The 11418-nt window shown below is 41.5% G+C and overlaps 1 protein-coding gene across 17 annotated transcripts in view; it reads left to right on the top strand.

The window, feature by feature from the left end:
- The first annotated feature begins 201 nt into the window (after window positions 1-201).
- RC3H1 (ring finger and CCCH-type domains 1) overlaps window positions 202-11418 on the top strand; it is a 65441-nt gene continuing 54224 nt past the window's right edge. For 4 of the 17 annotated variants that reach the window (XM_071751123.1, XM_071751118.1, XM_071751111.1 and 1 more), the window contains exon 1: window positions 209-386. The gene's annotated coding sequence lies outside the window, so the exon portion shown is untranslated. Of the gene's footprint in view, window positions 387-716; window positions 916-1203; window positions 1230-11418 lie in introns of those variants that run through there. The other 13 variants (XM_071751109.1, XM_071751122.1, XM_071751114.1 and 10 more) reach the window with 8 other exon arrangements.

The following is an 11418-nucleotide window of genomic DNA, read 5'->3' as shown; positions in this document are numbered from 1 at the left end:
GGGCACGACCAGCACCCTTCCCGCGGTAGACGTCAATAACCCCGCCTCCCAGCTGGCTCCTCCACCTTCCCCGAATTCTCCCGGCGCTTCAGCCCGTGACTCGGCTTTTTCTCCCGGTCCCGCCCCGCCTGCCCGGGGGCTGGGCGCAGGAAGGGGCGGGCGGCAGTGGTGAGGCGGTGCAGGGCGGGAGGCGGTGAGCAGAGGCAGGCGACGCACAAGATGGCCGCTGCTGCATCAGCGGCGGCAGCGGAGGGGTGGCAGCAGGCGACGGCGGCGGTGGGGGGGGCCCGGGGCCTGCGAGTGCTGGAGGAGCAGGGCGCTGCGGCTGCCTCCGTGTGTCGCAGCTGAGGGGGTCGGTGGCCGCTGCGGGTAGCCCGGCCCGTGGGGTGAGTGCGCTGTCTCCTCTGCTTCCCCCCCTCCCCCCCCCCCATTACTGCCGCGCTGGGCTGCGGGAAGCGGAGAGTCTGGGGTGCGGGGAACAATGGGGCCGACCTCGGTGGCGCTGGCGGTAGCAGGAGGGCTTTGCCCCCCCTTTCCCCTCCCCCTTCCTGGGGAAAAAGAGGCGGAGGGGCGGGTGCTGCGGTTGCCTTTGGGCCCTGTGTGGCTGCCTGCCTCACTAGGCCTCAGGCTGCTGCCGGGCTGGATTTCCGAGAGCCCCGGGCAGGGAGGGAGGGAGGGGGCGAGCGTGCTGCAGAGGCCGCCGTACCCTATGCGAGGGAAGTGGACAGGGCCCGGTGGTTTGGTCCGGCCTGGGGAAGGGGCAAGGAAGAGGCGGCATCACCTCGGGCTACGGCGGCGAAGGGACACTCGGCTTTTGTGTGTGGTCTGCGCTTGCTGTTTTTCCAGGGGCTCTGTGTGCCTGGCAAGAAGGGGAAATCCATCTCTGCGTCGCATTTAGCAGTTAAACGAACAACGGTGGGTTGGGGGTGGTGGTGGTGGTGGTGGAGGTGAAATAAGCCCGGAGGACTCGTTGTTGGTGTGGAGGGGTTGTTCGGAAAACAACCGACATCAGGGGACACCAGCGCTCCCGGGTTGTCGCTCTTTTGTCTGTGGTGCCTGAGGGATAAGCGAGGTGGCCTTCAGCCTCCCTTGGCGTGGGAAGAAACCGTGATAAAACCAAACAGAAGCTCCGCTTACTTTCCCTAGGTTTTTTTTTTTTTGTTTTTTTTTTTTAACTGTGGCTTTTTTTTTTTTTTTTTTTAGCTCTTGGATTAATGTGGCGAGGATAGGTAAGGTTTCGTGCTAGGAGTGGGATAGCTGCATTTGCCTGTGTTTTAGTGGTTAGGAATGTCCTGGTGTCAGTTTTTGTCCTCAAAAGGCATGGTTAGGTCTATACTGTTTAAAATGAGGAACTTGCACGTTGTTTTTTTGGGTTTGTTTGTTTGTTTGGTGGTTTTTTGTGTGGGTGTGCTTTTTCTTTTTCTCCCTGGGAACCTGGAATATTTAATTTCCTCCACATGCATGTTGCTTTTTTTTTTTTTTTAAATTTCCATCAAGTATGAATGAAAAACCTTCTGTCTCTCTGGTGCTAGCTACTGTTCTCTGTATATTTTTACTATTTTGAAAATGGACAAAAAAAAATGGTTGCAAAATTTATTAAAAGGTTTAAAGTAACCTGCATTGCTGCAAAGCTGCTTTAATCATTGTAACTGATTTAGCAGTGCTATCTTCTGTGCTTGGAACAGAAACACAGCTGTTAACTTCTACTTTTAAACTGTATTCACATCATATAGCTAGAGACTTGTTAGGTAACACAGCAATACTAGGAAGCAGCAATTATGTTTTGCTAAACTTGCCTTTTTCACTCTGTTCAGGCTTATAAGGACGTGGAGGACATTAGTTATAAATTATAGATGTCTGCATTTCTGCCTTTGAAGTGAATGAGACTGTGCTTGTATAAACTACCCTGTATTCTTAGGGTGGTTCCTAAGCTTCACCATTAGCACCATGGCTTTCTTCAGTCCATTAATACAGTGTTGATATGAAATGGGGGTTTCCATTAACATCAATAGAAGCAGATGTTATCAGTTAGGCATCTTAGCTTATTTACCTCCCTGTCTTAGAAAAGGTTCTGTCACTTTGACAGGCTGCTTTGAAATTTAGAAGCACAGGTACCATCAGTGCAGGCTGTTTTGACCAGAGACTTAATTGGTGCACTTGTCAATCACATCTAAGCAGCAGTAACCTTAATGGAGATGAGTGGGGAGTTAGGTGTACGTGTTTTGGTTTGGTGTTTAGGTTTTTTTGTTGTTGTTAGCTTTATGGGCAAACCAGCTTAGTTTAAAACATTTTAGACATTCATTTATAGAAATTTAGTTTGTTGTATGCTGATAATTTTTAAAAACTAGTGTTCCATTGAACAGATGAATATGAATCCAGAAATTATGTACGTTAGTATGTCAGGGTTTCATACACAGGTATCTTAGGGCACATGTAGTATTATATTAAAGTGGTCATGTTGGAGCAGATGAACAGAAATTAACAGGTTTGCTTTTGGAAACTCCTGCCATGTTTCCAGTGATTCACCAGTAATCTGGGTGGACACCATTACCAATCTTGTTGAATTAAGCTTTGCAGAAGCTTAGATTTGGTGAGTGTGTGTATTAAGTCATTGACTCAGTTTCTTTGCATGTGGTTCAGAAGTCTTGGGTGATGCTCATGATCACCTCTGATGATGGCAAAGACTGACTTCCCATTCTATTTAGGGTCTGTATTTCATAACTAAGTAGTGGTGTAAAATTCAGTGTGATGATACTTAGGGAACTGACTTTTCCCATTCCGTAATATGTGACAATGTGAAGGATAATTACCTTGGGGTTTTTTTTGTTTATTCCACCCATATGATTTACATGCTGGGTAACTGGAAAAAACATTCCATCCAATTGGAAGAACTTGTGGAATCATAGCTTTCATTCATTATGAAATGTAAAGCTGAACTAGAAGGAAAGAACTTGCCTACTTGTAGGCTCACAAATAGCCTGAGCATCTCAAAACAGCCATGCAGCAACCACTAAAAGGTATATTTTAAGCAGATGACCCTTTATAATCTTGTTTAAGTTTTTTGCAAAGCCTGCTCATTATTTAAAATTCTTTCGCCTAGTGAATTCACTGAATCATTTAGCAGATGAAAATCTGTGCGGCTTTGCGGTTCTTCCTGCTACTGGTAAGTCAGTTGGTTGTTTGGTAGAGTATCCAATGTAGTATTTGCTGTTAGGCCAGAAAATAATCTGACTGAAAGTACTCGAGATACAAGCCGTAGAGGAATCTGTAGTTTGAAGTTGATTTGTTGGACTGCACTTGCTAATGAATCATAGAAAGTTGGGGGTTAGAAGGGACCTCTAGAGATCATCTGGTCCAACCCCCCTGCCAAAGCAGGATAACCTAGGGCAGGTCATACAGGAATGCATCCAGGCAGGTTTTGAAAGTCTTCGGAGAAGAAGACTCCACAACCTCTCTAGGCAGCCTATTCCAGTGCTCTGTCACCCTCACACTGAAGAAGTTTTTCCTCATGTTGAGGTGGAACTTCCTGTGTTCTAGCTTAAACCCATTATTCCTTGTCCTATTACAGGGAACCATTGAAAAGAGATTGGCCCCTTCCTCTTGACTCCCACCCCTCAGATATTTATACACATTAATAAAATCCCCTCTCAGCCTTTTTTTTTTTTTTTTTTAAATGCTAAACAGCCTCAGTTCTCTCAGCTCTTCTTCATAGGAGACATGCTCAAGTCCCTCAACAATCCCCATAGCTCTCCATTGGACTGTCTCCAATAGATCCCTGTCTCTCTTGAACTGGGGAGCCCAAAGCTGGATACAGTATTAACCATGGCAGAGTAGAGGGGGGGAGGACATTCCTAGATCTGTCGGACATGATTTTCATGATGTACCCTTAGGCCTTTTGGCCACAGGGGTACAATGCTGACCAATACTGTCCACTAGGGCCTCCAGGGGTTTTCTCCATGGAGCTGCTTTCCAGAAGAAAGTCCCCTAATCTGTACTGGTGGTTGGTGTTACTCCTACATCGTCCAGATGCAGGAGAATGATCCTTCCAGAGGTTCCCTTGCAGAAACCTTGTTACAACTTTTACTTCCTCTAGATAGTCAAGTTTGATTGCCTTTTCCACACTCACTAAACCACCAAGTTGGTGATGAGCAGTGTGCACAGTGGGCAGGGAGAAACTTTTCAGCGTGAGCTTATGACATCCACTTACTGGGAATTCCTTGTTACAGGGACGAATTCCAATCCCTGATCCCCATCACAAATGCTGTTCAACGGGTTACTCGTGCCTGCTGGTGGAGGGTAGGCACAAGCTGAGCCACTCGGTCTAGAGTGTGTGGCCCCAGACATATAAGGGCATCACAGCCCTGTTATTGCTCAATCTTGGGTGGCTAAATGCCAATTGTCTCTCTAAGAAGTTGGACACTGTCTGCTCGGGGGTCACGTAACTGGTTAGCATGCCAGAGTCTTGTTTGTTGTTGGAATTAACCAGACAAATAGCTCCACTAACTAAGAATGGCCATGTGCTGCCACCACCCATGGAATAGAGAGAGAAATCTCAGTCTGTCAATCCTGTCAATCCAGGCCAGGTGAGGGATCCCATGTATTAAATCATTATCATACAGAAAAGATAAAAAATTGCTTCAGTTGTCAAAGATCATTGTATAAACATTCTGCAACATCTGAAATTTCAGGGTGACCTTCAAGGTTCCATGAAGGCCATATTAAAGTAATGCAGTCTGAAGTGTATGGCCTCATGATAATAGAGAAAAAACCCCACAAATATTTGCTGATGTGGCATTATTTTCCTTTCTGTACAGAGATAATCCACAGTGCATACTGCATTATGTGTGGTTCCCATCACTTAGTTTGACCACTTGTTTGTTTCAAGAAATGTGTCTCTTAATGGTTATCATTTGCATCTGTTTCATTGTCTTGGTTAGTAGTATGGTAAAAGTTGAAATAGTATTACATTTCAAAGGACTGACTGATTTCTAATTGGGTTTATTTGTGGAAATGCATAATGGGCAAGAAAGTGTAGAAGCCCTGCCAACTAAGTTGTAATAGTTGGTGAGACTTCTTGAGGAAATAACTTTCCTGCTAGTGCATATTAGCAACAGGTTTTATGCTACCAGCTGGTGAAGGAAGGTCATGGTATTTCTAAATCTTTATTTCCGTCACAATTTGTTGCAATTTTTTGTGGTCAGAAGCCATGCTGGTTGTGTACTGCTGTGTTGGAATTTATAGAGGAGTGTGTTTCATGCATGTGAGATGGGTGTACTCTCCTTAAGATTTCTTTTTAATACAGTGAGAATGAAGACAGCTACATATGGTCCTGGGAAACTTTTTGGCAGGTAGAGGTGGGTTATTACATTCATCAGAAACATATTGCAGAAATTTTATGCAAGCAGACTTTTAACAGATTGGCAGACTGGCAGATTAACTGCAAGTAGTATTAGTATTACTTCTACCTTTGAGAAGGTAGCTCTTGGCTCTGGCTCAAGCTTGGACTTGATGTGAATGAGACACTGTTGAATTATGCAGATGAAAAATACTGTATCATCTCATTAGCAGCATGTCCTGAGCACCGTCCATTGATGTTTGGAAAGTCTAGAAAGACTACTACAAGACTACTACACATAGGACAAGAACCTGGACATCCTTTTCAAGCTTCTACATGAAAGCTTCTGCTCAGTGTACTGGTTTATTTCCCAGAAGAATTTTTGTTGTTTTGCAGCACACAACGTGGATGCTATGCAGTTAAACAGAAAAGCTGTGCAAGTGTGGCTGAAGGAAGGAGCAGATCTTTTATTTGCTTCACATAGATTGTGGCAGAGGTTGCTATGTAATTTGAGACAAGGAACACAGAAGAGAGTATTTGTCAGACAGGTAACAGTGTGGTGAGTCTTGAGTTCAGCATTACAAGAGGTGGAGGTTTTATTGACTGTTATTCATTCCACCATTATAGTCACTGGAATAGCCATAAATGACATGTTCTTGCTGATCCCTCTCACTTCTGATTTCTTGAACAAAAATTTTTTAAATCCTTCACATAAAGTTTTATTTCTTAATCTTGCAAATATTTGACATTGGGGTGGTGGTGCAGCATTTTAATCTGAGACTTCTGTAATTGGATTGAGCTACAAGACTGCTGAAGAAACAAAGCATCTGGAACAGCAAAAGTAACCACGATGTGGTTGTGTGGGAGAATCTACATCTTGTAGGTGATGTCTGATTGCTTTGGGTTCACTTTTTGTTTTAACATGGGAATTTTGGTTTGTCTCATCCCTTGACTACGCCAGTTTAATGGGTGTTTTTTAAATGATCTAATTAACTACTATTTAAAAGCAGACTGTTTACATAAAATTTGGGCATTCCAAATGTCATTTTTCAGGATGCTCCCATGTTTACCAGACTTTGTCAGGGTAAGCTTTGAAGTTTGAGGCACAGTTGGTTTTAAACCTGCCTGTAATAAAGTTCTTGTTTACCAGCTGATGGAGCAGTGGTGCTTGTAGCTTGGTTTTAAAGGTCTTTTCAAAACATCCTCCTGACATAATTTCTAGCAATAACTCAAGTTCAAATGGTGAGCAAGTTGGAAGGTATGTCAGTTAATGCCTTCTGACATCCTTAGTGTTATGGAAGGTGGCTGGTACTAGAGAAGCAGGAATCTTCTCTCTTGTTATGCATTGTAGGACCTCTGGGACCTGTGAGCTAATCATTTTTGATACATTGTAACAACCAGTGTAGGTCTCCAATTTAAGAGCTGTCTTTGGGGCAAAAGAGTGTGGTTCAGTGAAGGTATTACAAAGTGAACTTACTGAAATTCATGCCAAGAGAGATGGTTTTGATTACCTACTTATTAATAAGCCAGCTTTTGTGGAACACTCCCAGTGTTTGGTAGCATTTAACTTTTTCTGTGTTTTGTTTTTAGAGTAAACATTATACTGACTTAGCACTCTTGGCTTTTTGTAGCAGTTGTACTTGAATGAGAAACTCTTCCATGTTTTACTACAGTGACTGTAATATAAATGCCTTTCAAATGTAAGTGACTTTTTTTGCAAGTCACATTCTTTCAGCTTGCTTTCCCCCTTCCTCCTTTTGTTATCAGTTCAGAATGGAAATCTCTCAGGTACTATTTGATGCTAGGAACTGGACAAACAAATGAGTGTTAAGACTTCCTTGTCCATTGTGTCTGGTGAATCTGGTACTTACAGTATGACAAGAGTGAAGTGGCTTGTGCCCTTTGTTTTTTTTTAAATTCTGTGCCAAGATGCAAGAACTGAAGGAGAGAACTTGAAATTAATGGCCACTAAATTTGAAAGAAATAATAGAAAGTGAATTTGCTTAGCTTACATGGCATTCTGAAGTTGGTGCATGCTGCAAAAACATTGTCTTATCATCATTAATAATTCTGGCAGTTATGCAGGCCTAATGATAATTAAATCTCATGTTCCTGAATGTAAGCTGTTCTTCAGGAGGCTCAGTAGAAAATTTTCCCCTGCCTTTACATGTGAATGCTGTGCTAATGAGATCTTGAAAAATCTGCTCATGCTCCTGAATCCAGTGAAGCAATCCCTATTTCAGTTCACAAAAATCCATCCTGGGTTTGGTGCCAAGTGAAGTGCTGTCCTGCTTCAGACAAGAGGTGTGGAATAAAGAGTAGGAGTGGATGCATACTGTGAAGCAAGTCTCAGCCTCCTCCCTGTATGTGTAAAAAATTTTCTGGGTTATGTACAATGTATTTTCTAGCTTAGATATTTCTTGAGCACTTCTACAGCAATTAAGTCATCTGTTTTACATGGCATTTGGACAGTGGGTTTCAGACATTTCTGAGGCACTCAAATGTTCACACGTAATGTATGAAATTAAAAGTACCCTGTTGTAAACACCACAGCCAATTAATAAAATTAAAAATAAAAGTTGTTTAATACTGAAATTGTCATTGGTCACCTGCATTGTTGCTAATTATCGTGTGGGTACACATTAAAATTAAAATTTTGGAAGCTTCTTCAGTAATTTTGTAGTCTTACTATAAAGAGAACGTGCATTATGTTTCAAAAATAGATCAGAACAGGGCAAAGCTGCACAAATTACTGCAGCAGTTACAAAGGAAATACCACTCTCCTATGTATCTTTCCAGGTTTGGAATTACTTTTCTGTAAGGAGTCTTTATTCCTTTGCATACTAAAATGATCTTCTGTTTTTTCTAATGATTGTTTGTTCTCTTGTATTAAGTACTTGCCTTCTAAGTTTTTGTTGGTTTTTTTTCTTTTAATTTTACTTTGTTCTGAGCCAGTATTAAGCTAGCTGATGCAGGTAACAGAGATGGCATATTGCCTGTTAATTTTGTTACTTTGGCAACTTGGGCTTGCAGGATGGGTTGTTTGGATAATGGAGCAGCTATGGGACTCCTTTCTTGGACTTCACTAGGAACTATCAAAATGTCACTGCTTCCTCTGGGACTGATGAGAAGTTAGGGAACATTGTTCATGGCACAGTACCTCATGACTACTTTGGCTGTTGCTGTAAATTTGAAAGGAGAAAGATAAAAATAAGTTAGGCTAAACTGGTTTGTTGTAATGGACTGGGTAAGTTAAACCAGAGGCTATGGCTTGGGCTGTCCTTCCTGTTTGAGTCATTCTCCTGTTTGATTATGTGAAAAGGCTTCCTGTAGAATTAATTAAAAGGGAGGTGGGGGGGCTGTGTGTCTTGGTAATGCTGCTTAAAACCTTAGTTAAAGTAGTGATTTACAAATTTCATCTTCCTTGTTTCACAGGGAAGCCTGGATATGCCGAGTTGTTTGTAGGTGATTCATACAAGTGGAAGGAAAGCGTTATTCAGGAAAGTGAGGATTAGTTCAACTTTGGTTGCTTGGAGTAGTCCAAAGTATTTTAAAAGTGAATGTTTCCTTGCCAGCTGTTACTGGATTCAAGAGAAAAAGGAATGTCTTCTGGCCTTGTAAATGCTTGTGCATATTGTTGTCTTTTATGTTTGTGCCCTATATTAAAGCATGTTGTGAGTACTATCTGCAAATGTTGCTTCTGTGGTACATTTTTGCCATTTATCTTATGTGTTGTACGTTATGCAGTCTCTTTTCCTGGCTTGAAGATGGCTTACTGCATGATTCCCTCTGTTTTTCTTCTGTATCATCTATTCCATTTGCCAAGTTTAAGGATGGAATTGTATTGAGGATCTTTAGGGAGATGAATAACTTGTTCTGCATTTATAATTGTGATGTAATTCACAGAAAAGGTGCTCAAAGTAAGGGTTGACAGTGTGTTTGGAAACTCTCTAAATAATCAATTTCTGTTTTTTCATCCAAGTGAGAAGCTGTCATTAACAATAGGCAGTTGTAGGTATCAGAAATAACCTAGTTCTGACTTATCAGAATGTGTTGGGAAATGCAGCTTTTCAGTTTCCCCTTCGGTGATGCTGCTTAGAACTTGTGATTCTGGACAAAGAAATAAAAGGTCCATCCAAAGTGCTGGATTCTTCTTCTTGGTATTAAAATAATAAAGTAAAAGGCTCTGGACAAAACTCTCTCAACACTACCAGAAAGCAGAAAGGCAGAGCCCAGTTACTCCTTTCCAGGCTAATGAGACCTGTATTGTGATAAATCACACTTGATGGCCTCCTTGGATCTTGAGAGTAGCATTTCTGATTCAGCTGTTTTGAGGGCTTCTGGTTAGAGCAAGAGAGATATGGTAGCAGAGACTTGACAGCTCTGTGGCTGCAAAGGTAAATATATTCCACAGGTTATACTTGTACAAAATTTATCCCTTTTCTCTAATTATTACGGAGTTGAGAAGACTTGTTTTCTCACCAAGCATTGTAAATTTTGCAGAACACACTGGTGTGGGGACCATAAAAATAATTGGCAACACTTCTCTCTCTCCTTAATGTGTAGTGTTCTGTCTAATTTCTGTAGCATTTACAAAAAAGAAGGATTAAAAATAGGACTAATAAGATGATAAAATCTAGCTAGTCCCAATTTTGGTTTTTTTATATGTATGTATTTATTCCTCTACCAGGTGTAGCAGTAAGTAATCAATTGGATTATTTTACGTTAAGTGTCAAAGTCTCTGCACTGTAGTTAGTAAAAATGATATATCCTTTCAAAAAAACCCTCCTGGTTTTCTAAGCCTAAGGATATAATGTGACCATCAAACAGAGATCAGTAATTAGCTTTTCTGGTCACTCCTTTCTCAGTGAAACTTCTAAGTAAAATGTTTCAAACAAAACAGCACACCAGGACTGGGTGGGGAAGTCTCTGGGTGTGTTTCAGAGGAGGAATTATATGATCACAGCCATTTTTGTGGGTTTTCAACTTTGCTAGACCAGTTTAGAAGAGAACAACTTGAGCTTGGCACGATGTAGATGATTTGGGGACATACCAGGAAAAAAGGCGTCCACAGAAATGCTTGGTATCAGTAAAGTAAATTATACCTTGGTATTTGAAGCTGTAATGGCATGGCTATCATGTTAAGCACTGCACCATGAGAATGGGGTGTGGTGTTAGTATTACTCACTAGGTACTAAAGCAGTTGCAGGCATATTTGCTTTTATTTAAAATATAAAGTAAAAGACCCAAAACATTCCATTGTGTCTTCCATGTGAGTAATACATGAATTTACCTGGCAAATAAAAGCATTATTTGTCCTTCCCCTCACTTTCCCAAGACAGGGGAAAAAGAAAGCTTTGGACAGGTTTATTTGCTAGCTCTTGTGAGAGCAATTGGGAGCCCTTCAGAAAGGGAAGTGATTGGCAGCAATTCTTTCCTTCATGCACATCTGATAAATTCTGAAATTACATTAATGAATTATTGTACCTTTTGAGAAGTGGGGGTAGAATCAATCATGTTGATGTGACAAGCTGGTATGTGAGCTGTCATTACAGAATGAAAATTGACAGTAAGCCTGTGAAATTCCAGTGACTGCAGTATGCTCAGAGATACATTTAAATACTTTGTTCATGTTAGGTTATGTATATTAAAATAATTCCCAGTGCAATTATGAGTGCTTCAGTAATGCTATTATGGGTGGCTTTTGGATTTTGAGAATTTTCTTTTTTGAATATTTTGTCGTTCAGTTTTAGCTTACTGTCTTTAGATTACTTTTATTCCCAAAACAGTGAGTGGCTAAATAGAGGGATGTTGGCTGCATGGGTGGTAACATGGTTTCAATGCCTATTTTTGCTTGCTGTGGCTTATCATATGTTTGGATACCTGCTGTTTATAATCAGGGGCTTATACAACAGAAGACAGAGGGAATTAAACAATCCAATCATGTGGATATTGCCTGTACAAGGCTTACTTGTGTTTACCCTGGCTTGGTCTGCAGCAGTCTATAGAGGTGGGACTGGCAGCTAAGTGCAGCCATTCTGTTTTAAGACTCTAAAAGAAGGGAATTTTAGAAATAGTGGTTC

This window comes from Heliangelus exortis, chromosome 8, assembly GCF_036169615.1.
Source record: "Heliangelus exortis chromosome 8, bHelExo1.hap1, whole genome shotgun sequence".
Lineage (NCBI taxonomy): Eukaryota > Metazoa > Chordata > Aves > Apodiformes > Trochilidae > Heliangelus > Heliangelus exortis.
Note: the sequence above shows the minus strand (reverse complement) of the source record. Positions and strands in the feature narration are given on the sequence as shown.